This window comes from Podarcis pityusensis (assembly GCF_964106645.2).
Source record: "Podarcis pityusensis genome assembly, chromosome: 4".
NCBI classification, from domain to species: Eukaryota; Metazoa; Chordata; class Lepidosauria; order Squamata; family Lacertidae; genus Podarcis; species Podarcis pityusensis.
Genome location: NC_138027.1, coordinates 2,529,154 through 2,553,828, shown reverse-complemented (window position 1 = coordinate 2,553,828; position 24,675 = coordinate 2,529,154). Strand labels below are relative to the sequence as shown.

The window sequence follows — 24,675 nt, the reverse complement described above, 5'->3', positions numbered from 1 at the left end:
ATCCTTTGGTGCAGCCTGGCAACCTCTTAACATCCTCCAGACAAGCATGAGACATTCTCCTGTGCCATACATGAACACATGAATCATGGCTGGGAACACTAGCACACTGAGCCTGTGCTTTCCCTGCATTCCCACCACCCTCCAGAGGTGTTTCCAGAACAAAGAGATTGTCCTTGCTCTCCACGTTGACAAGTTGCCTCCCCCCTCTGAAAATGGAACAGGTATTATTTTCAAAACAAATTTTGTATCCCTGCTTCGCCAGAGCAGAAATCGATAACAGGCAACACTTCATCCCTGGTACAATGAAGCACTCCAGCTCCGCCTGCAAAACAGAAACATAGACATTTGCTGCTTTAGATACATTTCGTTTTGTCCCGTCAGCTAATTTAAAAGTCATTCCAGCCAAAACAGCCCTGCAATTCCGCAGCTCCCCAGCAGATGGCGTTATCAGGTGATGACTCGCTCCTGAGTCCAGCACCCACTTCACAGTTGTGTCCCTGCTGGCATTGCTCTGTAGCGTTGCCATGCCAACAAACGTCTGGCTGCACCTGTCCTTGACAGCGTCCGTAACCGCAACTTCCTGCGTTGCTCTGAAGACTGGACTTATCTCAGAGTTCCCAGACAACTTTGCAGCACGTATCTCCCTCTGCAGCAGATGGCTGGCCTTGAAGCCTTCAGCACTGTCCTGTTTCCCAGGCTTCGACTCACGACGCAAACAACTCTTGGCAGCCTTTGGAAAAAGAGGCTTCACTGAGCTTTTACCGCTCACCGCCCCCCCACTGCTCACAGGGCTCCCAGGACGCTTTCCTGCACCCCCAGTGATGGGTAAAGGGCCCCCAGCAGCTTGCCTCTCTCCAAGCTCCTCACGCAGACATGTTGCATCACCCACGCAGCTTTTAGACTCTGCTAAACCAGCAGCAGCAGCAGCAGTGGCAACAGTCCCTTCGCCCCCCTCAGGGGTCCCACAGCCTTTCCCAGCTGTGCACCGGCTTTCCGTGCTTTCTTGCCTTTTTTGCCCTGATGCAGCCATCTCCCGGCCCTGGCTTGTGCCCCCAGCTTCACACGCTTCCTGGAGAGCTACCCAAGCGACCTCAGGCTTCCTTGCATCCAGAACAATAGGCCTCAAATCAGCACTGACGTTCTCAGCCAGAAAAGTAAGCACACACTCCTCAGCTTCACGTTGGCTTGTAACCGCCCCAGCTGACGTAGACATCGGCGTGACTGTTTCCCAGAGCTTGGCTCCAACTAGGGACAACTCTGCTAAATAACTCCACTCTAACCACGAGTTAAGAGTTAGTTTCGCACACGGCAGCTTAAGCTCAAAGCCGTGTTCCTGGGACTGAGCCATCTCCTCCTCCCCGGGGGCTGAGCTTACTCACGACTCGGCAGTAGCTTCCTCCGGCCTCCGGCAGATCGGCTTCTCCTCCCAGCGAGCTCCTTCCAGCTTCAAAGACACAGCTCCAGAGCTCCAGCTGGACCCCAGCAACTTTCCTGCTGGCTTCCCCCACACGTGGGACGTTCCTGCAATGCTTCAAAGCTTTAGCGAGCACCCATAACCTCTTCGGATTACACCGGACAAGAGTGTACACAGAGACTGAACATGGAGCCTGGCACACTTCCGTTGCGAAACTCTGCAAGCTATCCGTGCCTCCTGCAAAAGTCCTGCTCAGGCCTCTTTCTCTTGCCGGTAGCAGAGCGAAACACAGCGGTGAGAAGCAAAGTGCAGCACGTGTGGAATAAATCAGAGCAGACACAAGGCAGTCCTTATCTCCTCTTGGCTTTAATCATGTAGAATAACATCATAAATTCAGACCTGGCGAGAACTGACACATTCTCCCTTTCGCATGGCGTCCGAGAGTCAGACTGAAACACACGGAGTCAAACCCCTCCCTTAAGTGTTTCTAACCACGCCTCAGGAAAGAGACGTCACCAGAACTCTTTAACTCTGTGAGTTCTGAAACCATTAACAATAATATAAAAAATACAATAAAATAAAAGCAATCCAATCTTCTTCCAGGGTCCCCTCCCCCCGGTCCCGGGATTGTCAGTCTCCCCCCCCCCCCATTAGTCTGGCACATTAACCTGGTGCCCTTATGTCCGAGGCCTTCAAATCTCTTCCATGTCCCTTTCGCAGCTCTTCTTCATATTTTCCTTTCACTCGCGGGAACTCCAGCTTAGTGGTGTTTTTGACCCTTTTCAGCAAATCAGCCCTTTTCTCATAGTCCAGACTAAACTGCATGTGATGCTTAAAAACATATTTCAAATTCCCTCCAAAAGTGGAAGTCCCAACAGCTCCAAACCTTTGACGGCCCATTACTAGACTCGGAAAGTCCAAACAACCCCCCATTTCCAGTTCAGTCCAAACTTTATCTTTCCAAATCTGTTTTTTCCCAAATTCATTTATCAGATCCAAAGGCTTATTTTCATAGAATAATAGAATCATAGAATCATAGAATCATTGAGTTGGAAGAGACCACAAGGGCCATCGAGTCCAACCCCCTGCCAAGCAGGAAACACCATCAGAGCACTCCTGACATATGGTTGTCAAGCCTCTGCTTAAAGACCTCCAAAGAAGGAGACTCCACCACACTCCTTGGCAGCAAATTCCACTGTCGAACAGCTCTTACTGTCAGGAAGTTCTTCCTAATGTTTAGGTGGAATCTTCTTTCTTGTAGTTTGGCTCCATTGCTCCGTGTCCGCTTCTCTGGAGCAGCAGAAAACAACCTTTCTCCCTCCTCTATGGGACATCCTTTTATATATTTGAACATGGCTATCATATCACCCCTTAACCTCCTCTTCTCCAGGCTAAACATGCCCAGTTCCCTTAGCCGTTCCTCATAAGGCATCGTTTCCAGGCCTTTGACCATTTTGGTTGCCCTCCTCTGGACACGTTCCAGTTTGTCAGTGTCCTTCTTGAATTGTGGTGCCCAGAACTGGACACAGTACTCCAGGTGAGGTCTGACCAGAGCAGAATACAGTGGCACTATTACTTCCCTTGATCTAGATGCTATACTCCTATTGATGAGGCCCAGAATTGCATTGGCTTTTTTAGCTGCCGCGTCACACTGTTGGCTCATGTCAAGTTTGTGGTCAACCAAGACTCCTAGATCCTTTTCACATGTACTGCTCTCAAGCCAGGTGTCACCCATCTTGTATTTGTGCCTCTCATTTTTTTTGCCCAAGTGCAATACTTTACATTTCTCCCTGTCAAAATTCATCTTGTTTGTTTTGGCCCAGTTCTCTAATCTGTCAAGGTCGTTTTGAAGTGTGATCCTGTCCTCTGGGGTGTTAGCCACCCCTCCCAGTTTGGTGTCATCTGCAAATTTGATCAGGATGCCCTTGAGTCCATCATCCAAGTCGTTGATAAAGATGTTGAATAAGACCGGGCCCAAGACAGAACCCTGTGGCACCCCACTAGTCACTCTTCTCCAGGATGAAGAGGAACCATTGATGAGCACCCTTTGGGTTCGGTCAGTCAGCCAGTTACAAATCCACTGAGTGGTAGCATAGTCAAGACCGCATTTTACCAGCTTCTTTACAAGAATATCATGGGGCACCTTGTCAAATGCCTTACTGAAATCAAGGTAGGCTATATCCACTGCGTTCCCTTCATCTACCAGGCTTGTAATTCTGTCAAAAAACGAGATCAGGTTAGTCTGACATGACTTATTTTTCAGAAATCCATGCTGACTATTGGTGATCACAGCATTCCTTTCTAGGTGCTCACAGACTTTTTTCTTAATGATCTGCTCCAGAATCTTCCCTGGTATTGATGTCAGACTGACTGGGTGGTAATTATTTGGGTCCTCTCTTTCCCCCTTTTTGAAAATAGGGACAACATTTGCCCTCCTCCAGTCTGCCGGGACTTCGCCTGTTCTCCAGGAATTCTCAAAGATGACTGCCAGTGGTTCTGAGATCACATCTGCCAGTTCTTTTAATACTCTTGGATGCAGTTCATCTGGCCCTGGAGACTTGAATACATCTAAACTAGCCAAGTATTCTTGTACTATCTCCTTAGTTATTCTGGGCTGTGTTTCCTTTGCTGGATCATTTGCTCCAAATTCTTCAGGTCGGGCATTGTTTTCTTTATCGGAGAAGACTGAGGCAAAGAAGGCATTGAGGAGTTCAGCCCTTTCTGTGTCCCCTGTTTGCATTTCACCATCTTCTCCTCTGAGTGACCCCACTGTTTCTTTGTTCTTCCTTTTGCTACGAACATACCCATAAAAGCCTTTTTTGTTGCTTTTAACCTCTCTAGCAAGCCTGAGTTCATTCTGTGCTTTAGCTTTTCTGACTTTGTGTCTACACGTGCTGGCTATTTGTTTGAATTCCTCTTTGGTGGTTTCCCCCCTTTTCCATTTTTTGTACACATCCTTTTTTAATCTTAACTCAGTTAAAAGTTCTTTAGATAGCCACCCTGGCTTCTTTAGGCACCTTCCATGTTTCCGTCTCATTGGTATTGCCTGACGTTGTGCTTTTACTACCTCCCTCTTAACAAACTCCCAGCCATCATGAACTCCCTTTCCTTTTAGTATTACTGTCCATGGGATCTCACCCAGCACTTCCCTAAGTTTTATGAAGTCGGCTTTCTTAAAGTCAAGAAATTGAGTCCTAGTATGCTTGGCTGCTCCTTTCCGCTGTATAGTAAACTTCAGAAGAGCATGATCACTCGCGCCTAATGAGCCTTCCACTTCTACCCCACTAACCAGCTCATCAACATTGGTTAGGACCAGATCTAAAATGGCTGTTCCTCTTGTTGCTTCTCCCACTTTCTGGACAATGAAGTTGTCTGCAAGGCCAGTGAGGAATCTGTTTGACCTTATGCTCTTGGCTGAGTTTGACATCCAACAAATATCCGGGTAATTGAAGTCCCCCATTACTACTATCTCCCTTCCTTTTGCATGATTGGCCATCTGTTCCAGGAAGGCATCATCTATGTCCTCTGTTTGGTTTGGGGATCTATAGTAAACTCCCACAATGAGGTCTCTGTTATTCTTCTCTCCCTTAATTTTGACCCAAATGCTCTCACTTTGGCTTTGAGGTTCTAAATCTTGGATCTCTTCACAGGTATACACATCCCTGACATATAACGCCACTCCTCCTCCTTTCTTGTCTGGTCTGTTTCTCCGAAATAGATTGTATCCCCCCATTATTACATTCCAATCATGGGACTTATCCCACCAGGTTTCAGTGATGCCTATTATGTCATATTTAGTTTGCTGTACCAAGAGCTCAAGCTCATCTTGTTTATTTCCCATGCTTTGCGCATTAGTGTACAGACATTGAAGTCCATTAATCATTCCCCCATGTCTCTTATTTAAGGATTTTTTCCTCCCACCACTAGGTCTGCGTGCTGTTTGCTCCATTTGGTCTATGACATTTGGATGATCATCTTCATCAATTGATAGACTCCTACCTTCAGGAGCACTGTCTCCCTCCCCCACATTAGTCAGTTTAAAGCCCTCCTGATGAGGTTTCTGAGATTTTTGGCAAAAACATTTCTCCCAACCGTTGTGAGGTGCAGCCCATCACTTGCCAGAAGTCCATCTTCAAGAAACTGCAGTCCGTGATCTAAGAATCCAAACCGTTCCTGTTTACACCATTTGCGAAGCCAGCTGTTCACTTCCACTATTTTTCCCTCTCTCCCTGGGCCACGTCGTTCAACTGGGAGGACAGATGAGATGACAATTTGTGCATTTAATTGCTTCAATTTCCTGCCCAGAGCCTCGTAGTCTCTTTTGATCTTCTGGAGGCTATTGCTTGCAGTGTCATTGGTTCCCACATGAACCAAGAGGAAGGGGTATTTGTCAGTGGGTTTTATGATTCCTTGCAGTCGTTCAGTTACATCTTGGATCTTAGCCCCGGGGAGACAGCACACTTCCCGAGACATCTTGTCAGGCCCACAGATCACTGCTTCTGTTCCCCTCAGTAGGGAATCCCCTATCACCACTACACGCCTCCTCTTAGGTTTGGTCGGGGTTCTTCCATGAGCTGTCCGTTCCAAGGTCGCCTGCACATTCCCTGAGGACTGACTTTGCTGCTCGTCTTCATATACCTGATCGACTGAAATGAGGGAGAGATCCTCAAATGGAGTCTGCTCTTCGTCTTCCATGCTAGGGGAGAGGACCTCAAAGCGATTGTGTATTTCTAAACAATCAGAACGAACCCTGGGCCTCCTACTTCTTTGAGTCACGTTTCTCCATATATCTGGCTCCTGTGTTGATGAACTAGCCTCCTTCTCAGGGGAGTCCCCTGTCTCCTCCTTGGTGGAGACGGTGTGCTCTGTTGCTTCCAAGAAGAGCTCCAGATCTCTAATTCTTTGGAGCGTAGCTACACGTTCCTCCAGTTGCTGGACTTTGTCTTTTAAGAGGGCAATCAACATGCAATTGCTGCAGGTAAAGCTGCCTGCAACCTTTGGCAAGATGGCAAACATTGCGCAGGAACCGCAGGTGACTGCAGCTGTTCCCTCCCCCTCCATCTTGAGAACGTCGTTGGGGTGGCTACAGCGGTCCTCCATCATAAAAAGTGTGAAGACAGGACAAATAACTCCCCCCACAAAAAAAACCTAGGTCTCCCCCAACAAACGTTTGAGACTAGCGCCCCTAAATCTAAAAGATGGATCAAACTGCGCGCGCCACTAGGCGCGCGCCGCTGCCCTACTACCTCTGATAAGCTCCTCCCACAGCTAATCACCTTCCTCAACAGAAACCCTGCCCCCTCTGACCTTTGCACAGGGAGAACAGCTAATCAGCCACAAAGAAACACACACACACAAGAAAACCCTTTTGGCTCCTTCTTCAACTGCTGCCCTGCTACCTTTTCCTGCTTGGCCAAAAGCCCCTCCATCTCTAGCGACCCAGATTCAGCAAGATCCTCTTCTTTCTGTTGTTCTGTCATGGCACGCTCCTGTTTTAGTTCCTGAGTGGGTTCCATATACTTTCCCACTACCTGATCAAAGGTTCTGGCAGCATTAGTCATAAAAACCACCTTCTGACTTAACTGATCCAATAGGGCATTAATTTTACAGAAAGCACCCAACAGTGCTTCCGAAGGCATTGGCCTGCAAGGTCACCAAACCCTTTCCCATGGTTGTAATCAGCAACAGCTACAATTTCCCAGGATTTAGTTACAATTTCATGGCTCCCCTCTGGGGGAAAAACTTCTGGTTGTTCTTTTCCTTGGAAACAATAGCAACAGAGTTTCTTCTTTAAGATATTTTGTCCATACTTGTTCTTTTAAAAAAACACGAAAGGAAACAATGGAATCACAATGTTTCCCTCCTTTTAACTATTTGTCAAAACATTTGTTTCTGATCAATGAGCTTCAAACGTCAAATCTGACACCCCGCTCCAGGGTCAGGACAGTGGAAAATTACTTTACTTTAACTTTATTTCTGCAGGTTTAAACAACTCAATAAAAGCCCCCCTTCTTCTCCTGCTTCCAAAGGGGGGTTCCGCAATTTAGAATGATGAAAGACGATCCTTTAAAAGTAATTTTTAAGGCTCTAGTTTACGTTGTCTTTGCTTTGTTGTAACTACAAGAAAACAGAAGGGTGACTTCCTGTTTAGCCCTTTCCGTTTCAGTACCAAATTCAGGTAAATTTTAGAGTCCAAGTTCCTTTTATTTCGCCAATTCTTGTTTAAAGTCCAGGTGTTTAGCGTTCCAGTACTCACGGTTAGTTCTTTTCAATGCCAAATTGTCCCAGGAAAAAGGCAGCGCTCTCCGGCAACGGCTGTGCAGCTTCGCTCCGCAGAAAAAGCAATTGACTCACAGCACCGCGCCACTTCCCCCTCTTCACTTCGGAGCCTGTTTCTGGGTTCCTTAGTGGGTTGGGGGGGCGCTAAAGGTGCCCGCCGAGTCCCACGGTCACAGGCTTCATCCGCCTGTGATTTTCAGAAGGGTCCCCGCTACGCCGCAGCAGGAAAGACCCGTTTCATGCGGAGCTTGTCCCTCCAGTTCAGAGGGAGTCCGCCATCACTGGAGGCGCCACCCCGGAAGTCCGATTTGATTATTTTAAAAGATCACGCCATATTTTCTCGCGAGTGCTGGGTGGATTCCTGCAACAGTCTTGACAATATATGTATTCAATAAACATTTGCCACCTGTTATAAAGGGAATATGGAATGTGTAGCCCAACCTTCTTGATTTCCCCAGGCCAACAAAATTTGAGATACTTAAATTGTGGTGCCCAGAATTGAACACAGTATTTATTCTAGCTGGGGTGTGACCAAGGCAAAAGAAAGTGGTACTATTCCTGCCCTTGATCTGATTCTGCCTTCTGCCACATTGGCCTCTGCTCCCCGTTTGGTGTCGTATGCAAATGTGATGAGCATCCCCTCAGGTCCTTCATCCAAGTCATTTATAAAGACGTTGAACAACAACGGGCCCCGGACAGAACACTGCAGCACCCCTCTTGTCACTTTTCCCCAGGATGATGAGGAAGAAGAAGAAGAAGAGTTTGGATTTGATATCCCGCCTTTCACTCCCTTTAAGGAGTCTCAAAGCGGCTAACATTCTCCTTTCCCTTCCTCCCCCACAACAAACACTCTGTGAGGTGAGTGGGGCTGAGAGACTTCAAAGAAGTGTGACTAGCCCAAGGTCACCCAGCAGCTGCATCTGGAGGAGCGGAGACGCGAGCCCGGTTCCCCAGATTACGAGACTACCGCTCTTAACCACTACACCACACTGGCTCTCATGGAGTCCTCTTTGGGTTCGGTCAGTGGAATCCCCCTGTTACCTCGTTCAGGCAACATTTTACTAGCTTCCTCACATAAATATCACAGGGGACTTTGTCAAAAGCCTTACTGAAATCGTGATGCACTATTTCAACAGCTGTCCCCTGACCAACAAAGTTTGTATCTCCATCCAAAAAAAGGGGAGGAGAGAGTTCTCTGGCTTTACTTGTTTTTGAGAAAGCCATGCTATCATCCTGTATATTTATGTTGTGAAATCTTCAGATGAAGGGCACATAAATTTTAAAAATGATAATAAATAAGGATACTGACAAGCTGGAACATGTGCAAAGAAAGGCGATTTATTTATTTATTTTGTATACCACTCGATCCAGAGGTGCCAACTAGAATAATATATTGGTGGGGGGCAAGGTAAGGCCCACATTGCACAATCAATCACATGATGCATGCACACAATTTGAATGGCAATGCCTATAATGGCAGTGACTTTTTTAAAAAGTAAAATTTTGGACTTCCGGGGGAGGTGCCTCCAGCAATGGCAGAATTCCTCTGACCGGGAGGAATCTGCACCGTGGAAATCTGGGTCTGGCCGCCACGGCGAAGGCAGAGACCCGTTAAAATCACAGGTGGGAGAAGCCTGTGAACGTGGGATTCGGCGGGCACCTTTTGTGCCTCCCCCACTCATGGGGAACCCCGGTTTTTGGGGCTCCGGAGCGACGTGGGGTGAGCGGCGTGGTGCATTGAACCGTCTGCTTCTTCCACGGAGCGAAGCCGCATAGCTGTTGCCGGAGAGCGCTGACCTTTTCCTGTGGACAATTTGACTTTAAAGTAATTACCCGTGAGTAGAGCTGAAACGGAAGAATTGGATCTTTGAAAGTTTAATTTGGTATCGTAACGGGGAGGTTCAAAACAGGAAGTCCGCCTTCCCTCTTTGTAAATAGACTGAGGCAACGAAGTTGCAAGCTGGAGTCCTGGAAGGTCTTTTGTAAAAGATCAAATTTCCAACGGTAAAGAACATTAAACCCCCTCTTGGAGGCAGGAGAAGAGAGGGGGAAGTTGCGGATTGAGTATGCCTGCGGGAGAGAGCGAAGAGGCTTAAAACACCGCCGCTCTGACCCTGGAAACGGGCTGCTAGTAAGACTGAAACAAATAATAGAAGTGGAATACAAAAAGGGAGGTGCGAGGAAGTCGCTGGAAATAAGTGAATGAAATATAAGAGATTGAAAATGTTTGAGATGTTTTTAAATTGTTTTTGTTTGTTTTTGCTTGATTTGTTAGTCCATGTAGCGTTTTTGTATTGTATTCGTATTATTTTTCCTTTTTTTTTTCTTTTTCTTTTTGTTTGTAGTGTTGTGTTGGAAATTTTGAAAAAGTAATAAATTTTTTTTTAAAAAAAAAATTGAGCCCATAGTTCAGTTTCCAGCAGCTCCCCTTGACCTGGAGAACACTTATAGCATTTCATCTGGGGGGTGGCCCCCTCAAATATTTTAATGGGGGGAGCAAAGACCCCCAGGCCTCTAAGAGAAGGCTCCTATTCTCTACACCCACAGGTCTCAGGACAGTTACAACATAAAAGTACAATATAAAAATAGAAAATAAACATCTGTAAACTCCGTCCCTGGCACATTTTTAAAGGGCATTAGATGTCAATCAGCCAAAGGCCTGGTTGAAAAGCTGGGTATCAATCTTAAATAGTTCATTAATTTGGTAATATTGAAGCCAATTCACTTTATCTTTAATTTGTTCAAATGGTTTTAATTTAAATCTCTCAGCATCCTCTATCAATAAATCTGAATATCTCAAACACTTATTCTCCATATTTAACTTTTTTTGTGCCTGAGCTTCCATTGATGAAATCCATTTGGGTGTTTTTCTTACCAAAAGATCCTGATATCTAATCCATACATTATAAAGCACCTTCCTGATTATATGGTTATATGATTATATACCAGGCCTGTTTTTTTAATAAGGGTTTTTCTTTCATCTTTATCTAGATTCTTTTCTAATACTTTAGTTTTGCTCTTGTTCAATTTAAAACCTGCCAGCTGCCCGTACTCCTGTATCATCTCCAGTGCTTTCATTACACTGGCCTCTGGATCCTGTAAAGTTAAAACCAAGTTGTCTGCAAAGGCTTTTAATTTATACTGCTTAGATCTTACCACAATGCCCTTCACTTTCTCTTCTTTCCTCAACATATTCAGCAATACCTCCAGGACCAAAATAAATAGTAGAGGGGAAAGAGGGCACCCTTGCCTGGTTCCTTTTGAAGGAGGACCTGGAGGAATTTTACCCTTATGCTTTTCATATAATCAGTTATCCATACAATCACTTATCAGTTATCAATATATTCATATATATTGATATATAACCAGATATTTCTACAATGATTTTATAATCCATGTTTGAATCGTGAAAGCTTCTGCTTAGCTTAATAGCAAATTGCTTAGATCTGAGAAATCTGAAATGAACTTTGTCCCAGTACCTCCTTGTTCTCTCCCTATCTCACTGAACAAGAAGGGGGAAGCAATAAATTTGATGTGCTGGCACATTCCCCCCCCCCTCCCCTTGTCCAGACAGGATCTGGGCTGTGAAACAGGAAGATGCTAAACCGCAGAATGTCCCTTGTAGCAGATGGCTGCGTAGGAGCTCAACAGCCAAAGTTCCTTTTTGCCTTAAGTTTCTATTTCTTGCAATAAATCTAGGGGAAAGGTTAAGACTGCATGTTCAAACTAAAAAGCAGAAGTTGGGAGGAAACTCTTTACATGGCCAGGAGAGAGGCTTAAATGCGCTCGTTAGCTTATTTTTTGTTGCTGTTTGCGATGTATCTGATTATGTCATATCTGTGATGTATGTACTCAAGGTATAAAGCCCCTGGGAGCCAGGGCTTGGGGCCCAGTCTTTTGGAAAGGATTCCACTGGGTCAATTATTGCTCAGCAATAAACATCACTTTCTTTTTCTGCACTGCTGCGTCTGCCATTTCTTAGACTCTATTTGAGTTGGTCACTGACATCTTAAAATCCTTGCAACACTTTCTCCATTTTAATTTCCTCCGATACCACATTGTTAACAATGATTAATGTCTTTTTATATCTGTTGGCTTTTAGGCTTTGATTTTAAATTCTTTTCTTTCTCTTTTATTTGAGAAAGAATTTTTCCTTTTTTTCCTTTTGTATCTCTGTTGTATGAGGAAACCTCTCATAACAGCTTTACTAGCATCCCAAATGACTCTTGCTTCTACCTCTGTACAGTGGTGCCTCGCAAGACGAAAAGAATTCGTTCCACGAGTCTTTTCGTCTTGCAATGTTTTTTGTCTTGCGAAGCACGGTCCGTCGCAACTGCGCCTCTTCAAGCGGCTTTAAAAAAAAAAGCGCAAAACGTTTTCGTCTTGCGAAGCAAGCCCATAGGGAAATTCGTCTAGCGAAGCAACGCAAAACCGAAAAACCCTTTCGTCTAGCGAGTTTTTCGTCTTGCAAGGCATTCGTCTTGCGGGGCACCACTGTATTTATATTTAATTCAAAGTAATCTTTTAGAGTCTTTTGGGCCTTTCCCACCACCAAATCGTTCCTCAACAACCCATCATTCATCCTCCATCTGAAGGAACCCTGCAGATACAATTTCATTACAAATAACACTGCATTATGATCAGAGCATGTCCTAGGACATATTTGAATTTTTGATACCCTTGGAGTTAAATCTCTGGTAATCCATAAATAATTAGTTCTTGAAAATGTTTGGGAGGAATTTGAAAAAAAAATGTGTAATCTTTCTCAGACGGATTTTGTAGTCTCCATATATCTGACAGGTCATATTTATCCACCATCTCAAAAAACAGTTTTGGAAGTCTGCCTCCATTTTGTACTTTTTGTTCTTGTGATTTGTCCATTAATGTGGAGACTACTCCATTCAAATCTCCCATCAATATTATTTTGTAATCCAAAGATTCATTGAGCTTCAAGTCCAAGTTCCTAAAAAAGTCCACTTTTCCATCATTTGGTGCATAAATTCCCAATAAAAGATATTTGTCGCCTTGTGTTGTAATTTCAACTGCAATGTATCTCCCTTCCTCGTCCTTAAACAAAAGCTTGGGGTTCCATTTTTCTTTAATATAAAACACCACTCCTCTTTTTTTTACCTTGTCTGATGAAATAAAGTCCTGTCCAAGTTTTTTATTCTGTAAAATTTTTCTATGTAGTCTAGTAACATGGGTTTCTTGTAAACAAATTATATCCAAATTGTTTCTTGCCAAGGTATGGAAAACTCGGCCTCTTTCTTCCAGGGAATTTAAGCCATTAACATTCCAGGAGTAAACTCTTAAAGACATCTTAATTTTTTAGGGTCCTTCAGCCCCTACAGCCAGAGAAGGGGAACTTTCCTTTTTATATATATATATACATTTTTATTAAAGTTTCACAAATTTTTAAACAAACACAGAAACACAAACAAACACAACACAAATAACAAGTATAGTTTTGGATCCTTTTTTTCTTAACATCTTTCCCTGACTTCCCCACACCTCCCCTTCTTGTATTCCAATTCCAATAGTTAGCTCAGCAAGTTCTTATCCCCAACTTTTAGCTTATTATTATTAAACTTAATTCATCTTAATTAACCAATTTTAACTTATAGACCTCAATTTAAACAACAATACTCATTCTTTACACCCTTTTCTAAGGTCGACCCAAATTCCCTTCCACAAATTTCCCAATTTTTATATTAATTACAAAACAAAATAACAGAAAAACAACATATAATTATACACCCTTTGGATTCCAAAACTCTCACCCCCCCTTTCCCGGTTTCGATCCCCAAAAAATGTCCATCAGTCTATCAACTATCAGCCTGGAGATCTCACGTCCGAGGCCCTCAAATCTCTCTCATTCCCTCTCTGCCGGTTTTTTTGGTAGTCCTTTATATTAAACATCGAGTCTCGGAGAAGCTCTGTCCCAATAGGGTCTATGTTTCTTCCAACCAGACCTCCATGTTCAAAAGTGGAGCCCAAATCTTGTTTCTTGTTCCTTTTAAGTCCAAATGTCCCAAATGTCCCAAAGGCTCCAACTTTCGCCTTGATCAGATTTGTAATCCATAGATCTTCAGATCTCCCCATAGGGAGATCCCTCCATTCTTCATTCTCCGATTCAAACCAAATTCTCATCATCCAGGTCTGGTTTTTCTTAGTGTCCATCTTAGCAGGCCTCTGGCTCTCCTTTTTCATCTGCGGCATTTCAGCTCCTCCTTCCCACTCCTCTGAAACAGCACATATCTCTTCTTGTTCAGCTGCATAGGTTTCTTGAGTCAAGTCCTTGACAGATTCAGCAAGTTTGTTTACTTTTAAATTCAAAGTTGTAGCGTTTGTAGCCAAAACTTCACTCTGACCTTGTAACTTTCCCAAGAAAAAAAACATTCTGTCCAGTTCAGCCTGTATTTTTCCACCTGCAGCCATTGTAATGTCTCAGAACCCCCTCTGGAGGGATTCTGGTTACTTAGTATTCCTTCCCACTCCAATCCAACAGTCAAGTTAATTTGTTTCTATTCTTCCTTATTTTCAAAAGTTTAAAATCCAATTGTAACAAAAATAACCAGCAAAGATAACAGAAGCCAAGTTTTCCTTTTCCAACTTTGACAGCTAATTTGACAGCTGTCAAACTCTTTATGTCTCCTCAGCAGGCTCTCTCGCGGATCACTCCCGGATCCCGGGGGGTTGCACTTCAGCTCTTAAAATCGACTCTTATCCTCCAGCAAAATTACTTGTACTGCCAAGTCGTGGAATTAGTAGCTTTTATCCAATAAAGAGAGGAATGTTCTCTCGACCTTAGTTATCTAATTCTTGCTTTAATTTATCTACAGGAGGGGGAGATGGACTTCCTTTTAACACCTCCCCCGATCGTGCCTAATTCAAAAAAAGAAATTTTTAGTTCCAATTTCCGTACTACTCATGGGTTGTTACTTTTAAAGTCCAAATGTTCAAAGACAGAAGTCAGCGCTCTCCGGCCATGGCATGCGACTTCACTCCGTAGGAGAAGCGGTCTACTCTCAGCACCACGCCATTCCCCGTCCCCCGCTCCGCAGCCTTTAAAAAGGCTCCTTCGCGGGTCGGGGGGCGCAAATGGTGCCCGCCGAGTCACCAAGTCCACAGGCTACCGCGCCTGTGGTTTCTGAGGGTCCCCGCGCCGCCGCCGCGGCAAGACCCGTCTTCTACGGAGCCGATTCCCTCCGGAGCTCGGAGGGAATCCGCCATTAGTCGATGGCGCTTGAACCGGAAGTGTGAGAAGGGGAACTTTCCAAACCGAGCTCTTTTGCGTTTTTCTCCAGAAATCTCTCCTTCTCTCCTACAGTTCTGATTTTCTGTTTCCTCCCTTGAAATTTGAAGGAAAGACCCTTTGGGAATTCCCACCTGAAGAAGATATTTTTCTTCCTTAGGGCAGTTGCCAGATCTGAATAATAACTTCTCAAAGATAAAAAAATGTTGTGGGACCTCTTGGAACAAGATCACCGCTTTCCCATCTATCTTTAAACTTTTTTTATTGTGATGTCCCAATATCGTGTCTCTTTGTTCCTTTGTTTTAAAAATCACCATACAGTCATGTGTGATTTTAGAACCCTTTTTAGGACCAAATCTATATGCTTTATCAATCCACAAATTCAATTCCTCTTTTGAGATCTCCCAGTAAGTTGAAAATTCCTCAATGAACCAACCCTTCAAGTTATCCTGTTCCTTCTGGACCACTCCCCTCAGTCTCAGATGAGCCTCGTTCTCCTTTAATTCCAAAAACGGAATCAAATTTAACGCCTGCTGCTGGACAGTCTCTAAATCCCGAATTCTTACCATTTCCAGTTGTGTAATTCTTTCCTCATGTGAGGTAATGTTGGACCTCACTGTCTTCAAGTCTTCTTTCAGTTCAGAAAAGTCACTCCTCAAGTCTTGAATGGTTTTTTGATTCCCTCTTACTTCTGTTTTAATTTCCTGAAGAAATTGCATTACTGATTCATTGAGCTTCAATTGAGCTTATTTTCTGAAAAAGAAGTCATGTCAGACTAACCTGATCTCGTTTTTTGACAGAATTACAAGCCTGGTAGATGAAGGGAACACAGTGGATGTAGCCTACCTTGATTTCAGCAAGGCATTTGACAAGGTGCCCCATGATATTCTTGTAAAGAAGCTGGTAAAATGCGGTCTTGACTATGCTACCACTCAGTGGATTTGTAACTGGCTGACTGACCGAACCCAAAGGGTGCTCATCAATGGTTCCTCTTCATCCTGGAGAAGAGTGACTAGTGGGATGCCACAGGGTTCTGTCTTGGGCCCGGTCTTATTCAACATCTTTATCAACGACTTGGATGATGGACTCAAGGGCATCCTGATCAAATTCATAGAATCATAGAATCATAGAGTTGGAAGAGACCACAAGGGCCATCGAGTCCAACCCCCGGCAAAGCAGGAAACACCATCAGAGCACTCCTGACATATGGTTGTCGAGCCTCTGCTTAAAGACCTCCAAAGAAGGAGACTCCACCACACTCCTTGTCAGCAAATTCCACTGTCGAACAGATGACACCAAACTGGGAGGGGTGGCTAACACCCCAGAGGACAGGATCACACTTCAAAATGACCTTGACAGATTAGAGGACTGGGCAAAAACAAACAAGATGAATTTTAACAGGGAGAAATGTAAAGTATTGCACTTGGGGGGAAAAAATGAGAGGCACAAATACAAGATGGGTGACACCTGGCTTGAGAGCAGTACATGTGAAAAGGATCTACGAGTCTTGGTTGACCACAAACTTGACATGAGTCAACAGTGTGACGCGGCAGCTAAAAAAGCCAATGCAATTCTGGGCTGCATCAATAGGAGTATAGCATCTAGATCAAGGGAAGTAATAGTGCCACTGTATTCTGCTCTGGTCAAACCTCACCTGGAGTACTGTGTCCAGTTCTGGGCACCACAGTTCAAGAAGGACACTGACAAACTGGAACGTGTCCAGAGGAGGGCAACCAAAATGGTCAAAGGCCTGGAAACAATGCCTTATGAGGAACGGCTAAGAGAGCTGGGCATGTTTAGCCTGGAGAAGAGGAGGTTAAGGGGTGATATGATAGCCATGTTCAAATATATAAAAGGATGTCACATAGAGGAGGGGGAAAGGTTGTTTTCTGCTGCTCCAGAGAAGCGGACATGGAGCAATGGATCCAAACTACAAGAAAGAAGATTCCACCTAAAGATTAGGAAGAACTTCCTGACAGTAAGAGCTGTTCGGCCTTCTCGGTAGTGGCGCCCTCCCTGTGGAACGCCCTCCCACCAGATGTCAAAGAGAACAACAACTACCAGACTTTTAGAAGACATCTGAAGGCAGCCCTGTTTAGGGAAGCTTTTAATGTTTGATGTATCATTGTATTTTAATATTCTTTTGGAAGCCGCCCAGAGTGGCTGGGGAAACCCAGCCAGATGGGCGGGGTATAAATTATTATTATTATTATTATTATTATTATTATTATTATTATTATTATTTGACAGTGGAATTTGCTGCCAAGGAGTGTGGTGGAGTCTCCTTCTTTGGAGGTCTTTAAGCAGAGGCTTGACATCCATATGTCAGGAGTGCTCTGATGGTGTTTCCTGCTTGGCAGGGGGTTGGACTTGATGGCCCTTGTGGTCTCTTCCAACTCTATGATTCTATGATTCTTCAAATGTTGGTGTTCTAGATTCTCTTCTTGGTTTAATTTTTGTTCTTTCCGGTCTCTCTGACTTTTCTGTCTTGTCTCCTTTGTCACCCCCATCCATAGTTTTATTCCCCCCCCCCCAGGTCAGCTACAGTCAAAAGAGGGAGACAATAGGATAAACAGACTGTTTCCCAGCTGCAAAAATCCCCACTCCAGAGTAAGAGTCTTTCCTCACCACAGTCTTTCAATCTAGTAAATATAAGTACAAGTCTTTATTTTCTCCTTTAAACAAGTCCCAAAAGTTTTGTCTTTTCCCCCCTTCCCCCTGCTAGAAAGGGGGATATAGGAAAGACTTGAAAGTTTCTAAAAGATGAGACTAAAGTTGAGGCTTTTGGTAACGTTAGCTGCTTTCGTTTTTACTTCAGTGAAAGGGATCGACCTCTGTTTTTAAATCCCTTTCCTTCCCAATTCAAAGTTCCAAATGAAATCGTTTTACTCACAATTTCCTTTTTTTTAAAAAGTTTTTTATTTATACAACAAGAAAAACAAACAAAAAACACAAATACCGAATTACACACAAATTACAAAAATAACCATAGACACTTAATATTCTTAGCAAACGATAAGACATCTATTGGTCTTAACACTAAAGACCCAACCTCCCGTCTATTCCATACTTCAAATTCATATTACTTATTGCCAATACACTTTTTTTTCATAATTAAACTTATTCTCATTAAATCTAATTTCTTATATCTACCTTGCAACTATTACTGAAGTTCCTCGAATGCTGCAACAGAATTTAAACTACTATATTCATTTTTCAGATATTCTTTAAAAACCTCCCATTTAGAAACAAATTCCTGTTTTGATTTGTTTTTTATTTTTTCTGATAAACCATCTAATTCAGCATATTTTGTCAGCTTTTGGATCCAATCTTGAATAGAGGGGATTTCATTACTCTTCCATTTTGCTGCGATCAAAATTCTTGCTGCCGCCGTCGCATATAAAAAGATACCCTTCCTCTTTTGTGGAATATCCAAATCTGTTATTCCCAGGAGGTAGGCCTCTGGTTTTTTACTGAAAGAGATCTTTAGCATTTTTAGCAGTTCTGCATGTATACTCTCCCAGAATACCTGTATTTTCCTACATATCCACCACATATGGTAGAATGTTCCTGAGTCTCCGCATCTCCAACAATTATTTGATACATTTTTATACATTTTTGAAAGCTTCCATGGTGTTAGATACCGTCAATGTTGCATTTTTTGAAAGTTCTCTCTAATCGTGTAACAATTTGTGAATTTCCAATTGATCTTCCATAAATTTTCCCATTGGGCCATGGTTATTGAGTGGCCAAAATCCTGGGACCACCTCACCACTGCCACTGTTACCTCCTCCTCCTTGACTGTCCGGTCAAGGAGGAGTCGGTAAGTTTTGGAAAGAGTTTTTCCAAAAGGGGGATATAGGAAAGACTTGAAAGTTTCTAAAAGATGAGACTAAAGTTGAGGTTTTTGGTAGTGTTAGCTGCTTTCGTTTTTACTTCAGTGAAAGGGATCGACCTCTGTTTTTAAATCCCTTTCCTTCCCAATTCAAAGTTCCAAATGAAATCGTTTTACTCACGATTTCCAAGAGGGATAGTCCAAAAAAAAAAAAAAATTCCCTTGGAGGAATTGGCCGCTCATGATCGCAGGACTCAGAGCTTTGTGCTTTGAAGGAAGCGAATTGTTTCCCTAGTGCCACCGTCTCTAACCCCGCTCTCACTCGGCCCTCTTTTTTAGAGCTTACGGGGAGCAGGGGAGTCATTCCTGGCACCTGCAGGTCCTCAGAATGCTCGATCTGAGGGTTTTTTGGGGCGCCGATGTGCTCTAGCGACTCTCCTCTGTCTTCAAAGCGCTGGTGCCCTTTCCGTGAAAGAACTCCTGTCCGCCATAATTGGGCGAGCCAATCTGAAGTCTATAATGAAGGGTTTTTCTGACCTTTGAATGAATTCTTTGATGGGAATTGAGATTGGAGCTCTTCCTGAAGCTCTTTCCACATTCCACGCACTGATAGGGTTTCCCCCCTGTATGAATTCTTTGATGGGAAGTGAGATTGTGGCTATGACTGAAGCTCTTTCCACATTCCACACACTGATAGGGTTTCTCCCCAGTATGAATTCTTTGATGGGAAGTGAGAATGGTTCTCCTACTGAAGCTCTTTCCACATTCCACACACTGATAGGGTTTCTCACCTGTATGAATTCTTTGATGGGAAGTGAGATTGTGGCTGTGACTGAAGCTCTTTCCACATTCCACACAGTGATAGGGTTTCTCCCCTGCATGAATTCTTTGATGGGAAGTGAGATTGTGGCTGTGACTGAAGCTCTTTCCACATTCCACACACTGATAGGATTTCTCCCCTGTATGAATTCTTTGATGGGAAGTGAGATTGTGGCTGGTACTGAAGCTCTTTCCACATTCCACACAGTGATAGGATTTCTCCCCTGTATGAATTCTTTGATGGGAAGTTAGATTGCTGCTCTTACTGAAGCTCTTTCCACATTTCATACACTGATAGGGTTTCTCCCCTGTATGAATTCTTTGATGGGAAGTTAGATTGCAGCTCTTACTGAAGCTCTTTCCACATACCACACACTTATAGGGTTTCTCCCCTGTATGAATTCTTTGATGACAAGTGAGATCGGAGCTATTAGTGAAGCTCTTTCCACATTCCACACACTGATAGGGTTTCTCCCCTGTATGAATTCTCTGATGGGAAGTGAGGTCAGATCTCTTCCTAAAGCTCTTTCCACATTCAACGCACTGACAGGGTTTCTTTCCAATGAGATTTCTTTGATGGGAAGTGGAATGGGAACTCTGACTGCAGCTTTCTCCACACTCCAAATTTTTATGTGGCTTCTCCTTTCTGGGGATTTTGTTGTGGTCACCTTTGTTCTCAATTTCCAATTCATCACAATCTGCAATGGAGACAAAAAGGGATTAGAGCCTCAGGAATGAATACAGAAGAACGGTATGTTGTTTGTCATTAAACAACATATTTATTATTAGATTCTGATGAGTTGTTGAATGTTGCTTTGTTTGATATACAGTGGTGCCTCGCAAGACGAAATTAATTTGTTCTGCGAGTTTTTTCGTCTTGCGAATTTTTCGTCTTGCGACGCACGGTTTCCCATAGGAATGCATTAAAATCAATTAATGCGTTCCTATGGTCAAAAAAAGTCCAAACAAAGCCAAATTTGGTACAAAAAGAGTTTATTAAGTGCTCTTTAAAGTCACACATACTGTAAAGAGCATTTAAAAAATTGAAGGAACAATAATTTAAGTTTCTAAACATGACAGAAAAGCATTTAAAAATCACCAAAGTGTACTGTACATACATTTTCTAAGACTCTGGGGGACAACTCGAAGAAGGTTCCTCTTCCACTCTTTGCTTCTTGCTGAAGAACCTGTCCATGGTCTGCTGCTTCATCCGCCTTTTCAGTACCTCCCTGAAAGACGACATGACCCTCGTATCAAAAGTGTTCGCAAGGTCATGTGTCAGGTCCTTGTCAGGGTGGTGCCGCTGTGCAAAAGCCTGCACATCTTTCGACTTCTGGCAAATGTCCCTCAGTTCTTTGGAGGACAGCCATTCCTCAGTTGCTTCCTCCTCTTCCAGCAAGGCCTGCTCCTGTGCAGCCTCTGCCTGCAGTTCGACCAGCTCCTGGGTGGTCAGCTCGTGGTCGTGCTCCTCCACCAACTCGCTGACGTCCTCCTCTGTGACCTCCAGGCCTATGGTCCTCCCCAAGGAAACAATGTCCTGCACCACTGTTGACTCTGGTGCATCAGAGTCACTTGGTGCCACACAGTCCGGCCACAGGCTGCGCCAAGCACAATTCAAATTTCTCTGGCTGATCCCGTCCCATGCCGTGATGATCATCTTCAAGCAGGTGACGATGTCGAAGTGGTCCTTCCAGAATTCCCGCAGGGTGATGGTGGTGCAATCAGTCACCTCGAAGCATCGCCTGAAAAGCTCCTTGGTGTAGAGTTTTTTGAAATTGGCGATGAGCTGCTGATCCATCGGCTGGAGCAGTGGCGTGGTGTTAGGCGGCAGGAACATGATGTTGATGAAGCTGAACTCCTCCAACAAGTCCTCTTCAAGGCCTTTAGGATGAGCAGGAGCATTGTCCATCAGAAGCAAAGCCTTCAGCGGCAGGTCGTTGTCCAGCAGGTACTGTTTGACAGCAGGGCCAAAAGCAAGATTGACCCAGTCCACAAACAGCACACATGTGACCCAAGCCTTACTGTTGGATCGCCACATGACACTCAGCTGCTCCTTGTCGACCTTGTGTTTCTTGAAGGCCCGTGGGTTCTCCAAGGGGTACACCAGCAGGGGCTTGATCTTCAGGTCACCGCTTGCGTTGGCACAGAAGAGCAGGGTCAGACGGTCCTTCATGGGCTTGTGGCCAGGCAACTTGGCCTCCTCCTGAGTGATGAAAGTCCTTTTGGGCATCCTCTTCCAAAACAGCCCGGTCTCGTCGCAGTTGAAGACCTGCTGTGGAACGTAGCCCTCCGTCGTCACAACCTCCAGGAACTCCGCTGCAAAGTCTTCAGCTGCAGTAATATCAGAACTGGCAGCCTCTCCATGCCTGACCACGCTGTGGATTCCAGATCTCATCTTGAACCGGTCAAACCAGCCTCTGCTTGCCTTGAAGACTTCTGGCTCGCCTGAGGTTCCTGGCTGTTCCCGGACAAGGTCTGCGTGCAAGGCCTTGGCCTTCTCACAAATGACGGCCTCAGTTACTGTGTCCCCTGCACGCTGCTTCTCTTCTAACCAGATGAGCAGCAACTTCTCCACCTCCTCCAGAACAGCTGGGCGGTTCTTCACGATCCTGCAGATTCCCTTGGCTACATCAGTTGCAAGGATCTTCTCCCTCATCTTCAGGATGGTCCCGATAGTCGATGGATTCCTCCCGTACTCCCTGGCGAGGTCTGTCACACGCATTCCACCGTCGTGCTTCCGGATGATCTCCTTCTTCATTTCCAGCGTAACCTTCTCCTTCTTCCTCTCGCCGGCCTCTGCAGCAGCAGTCTTCTTGGGCCCCATGGCAGCACAGCTCCTACCTTCACAAACCCCCCCCCAAAAAAAATCAGTGCTTCACATCCAAAAAATTCAAAAGCACCAAACCTCCCAGAAAACACACAAGCTTCCAGATTCTTGCAAACCCCTTCTCAACAATTCCCTGACCCCCCCCCAGCCACCCACCACACAGAAATCCAAACCCAGAAATCTTTTTTTTTAACAACAGCAGAGTGCCCCAATGGTCACAAAAAATCATAAAAATGCAGAAAAAAACAAACAAGCTTCCAGATTCTTGCAAACCCCTCCCGAACACCAAGTCCTTGAATTCCAAACACCCCAACCCAAAATCCAAAAAACCCCAAAAAAGTTTTAAAAGTTTAACTTACCAAATGGCTGCAAAAGAAGTTTTGGAAAAGCTTCAAAAATCACCAAAGTCTTCAAAAACCTCAAAAAAGGCTACCACACCACGTGCTATGAGTTGCTCCTCGAAGTCAAGTCGCAACTGCGCCTCTTCAAGCAATGCACCCTGGGTATTAACGGTTTTAAGAAAAAGGAAACAAACTTGCAAGACGTTTTCGTCTTGCGAAGCAAGCCCATAGGGAAATTCGTCTTGCAAAGCAACACAAAAAACGAAAAACTCTTTCGTCTTGCGAGTTTTTCGTCTTGCGAGGCATTCATCTTGCGAGGTACCACTGTACAGTAGTGGCCAAAATTGTCGAAGCCTTTTTGGAAATAGTGTATTGCAGAGCTTTAATGGCTTATAACACCACTTGTTTTGGAGTAATATCATAAAATCATATATCAGTGGAAAAATAATTTGAGCAAGAACATAATGCAACAAAGTTCAATTAGCTGTATTCTATCAAAAATTATAGCCAAATAACCAGAAATAGGAAGCAGAAGCACTACTTGCTTAGGTTGACTTTTGTTAGTGTCTTATGTGATTGCTATCAAGTTGGCTGGTTTTTTCGTGTTCTTTCATTTAGTGAGTTTGCAGAACATAATAAAATTTTTAAAATGGCACAAAGAGTTGACTGGTTACCCAGAAAGAGATGTAAACTAATACTTTTAAGTGAACAAGGCTACAGTTATGAAGAAATTAGAAGAAGGATTTGGGAAAACTTAACCAAAGCTGGCCATTCTATATTTTTGAAGAGGTATAAGAAACCCATTCACTGGGGGGTCGCTAGGGGGCGCATCGGAAGATGGCCGACAATACCATCTCTCCGGCTCACACGAGGTAATTAAGAGGCTGTTATGGGAGTATGCAGCCTCCCTCGTTACCCCAAGGGAATGGGGAACGCTGCCTTGCCTGCTGTGCCCATAATTCACCCCCAGATTCGAAAGGGGGTGAGGGCACTAGGCACAAAAGCCCTCATGTGGGTCGGCTCTCCTGGACGCTGTCTCTGATCTGCGCAGCTAGTTGCGGGAGCTCAAAATAAACAATCAGAACAGAAGCAAACGCACATACTTCAAGCGATGATCGGGAATAAGGACTGCTAACTAAAGGGATCTCTGGGAAGAGGAGCGACGGGCTGGACTTAATAATAAATCAAGAAGAGGAATAAATCAAGAAGAAGATTCATCAAAGGATCGGTATGTCGGAGCAAGACTGAAAAGGGGGGGGGGGGAGAAAAACTTTTCTTTTTTTGTCTTATGTGAGTACCCAATAATCCCCCCCCCAAAAAAGAATCGTTGCAATTACTGATCACAAGCAGGAGAAATAATAACTGTGTGGAAATTAGTTACTATGCAAGGATGTGGCTTATGGGAGCATCGGGAAACGAAAGTAAGTCCTTTGTGACGCAGTTATAAAAAGAGATTTATCATGGCAGGCTCGCCCGCAGGAATCCAGGGGGAGGAGGACTATGGCTGTTACTATGTTGGAGTGTGGGTTCGGCCTAGCAGGGCCCCCTGAGAAAATTTATGAGGGAGCGGCGGGCCTGGGGAGATAAGGACAGACTGTCGGAATGTTTTGTACGGAGGTGTTGAAATGGCGTCTGTCAACTTTTATGGCTCTTGGATGAGTGTAAAATCCACACAGGAAATAACGATGTTTGTCTTCAACCCGCTTGTGGAGATTATCAGAGATCACAAAGAAAGGAGATAACAACAAGAAGATGAGGAAAACAACAAAGAGAAGATTGAACAGAATTGTGAATATTATTTTGACAGAACTGTGTAATTAAAGCAGCAGCAAGAGAGATAATCGGATCCCTTTCGGAGCTTGAAGCATGGGTAGCCCCAACAAAAATGTTAAAAAATTTGGCTAT

At 44.3% G+C, this 24,675-nt stretch overlaps 2 protein-coding genes and 1 long non-coding RNA gene across 4 annotated transcripts in view; 1 reads left to right on the top strand and 2 right to left on the bottom strand.

Moving 5' to 3' along the window:
• Positions 1–24,675, top strand: part of LOC308475059 (uncharacterized protein) — a 343,827-nt gene that overhangs the window by 113,424 nt on the left and 205,728 nt on the right. The gene's annotated exons all lie outside the window — the stretch shown is intronic.
• The window catches only part of LOC308475087 (uncharacterized protein), a 171,835-nt gene that overhangs the window by 16,236 nt on the left and 130,924 nt on the right, over positions 1–24,675 (bottom strand). The gene's annotated exons all lie outside the window — the stretch shown is intronic.
• Positions 12,184–16,020, bottom strand: LOC308475460. The gene is made up of 2 exons (XR_013985219.1): positions 14,946–16,020; positions 12,184–13,038 (listed from the first exon to the last, which is right to left on the bottom strand). It is a non-coding gene; the product is annotated as an uncharacterized lncRNA (long non-coding RNA).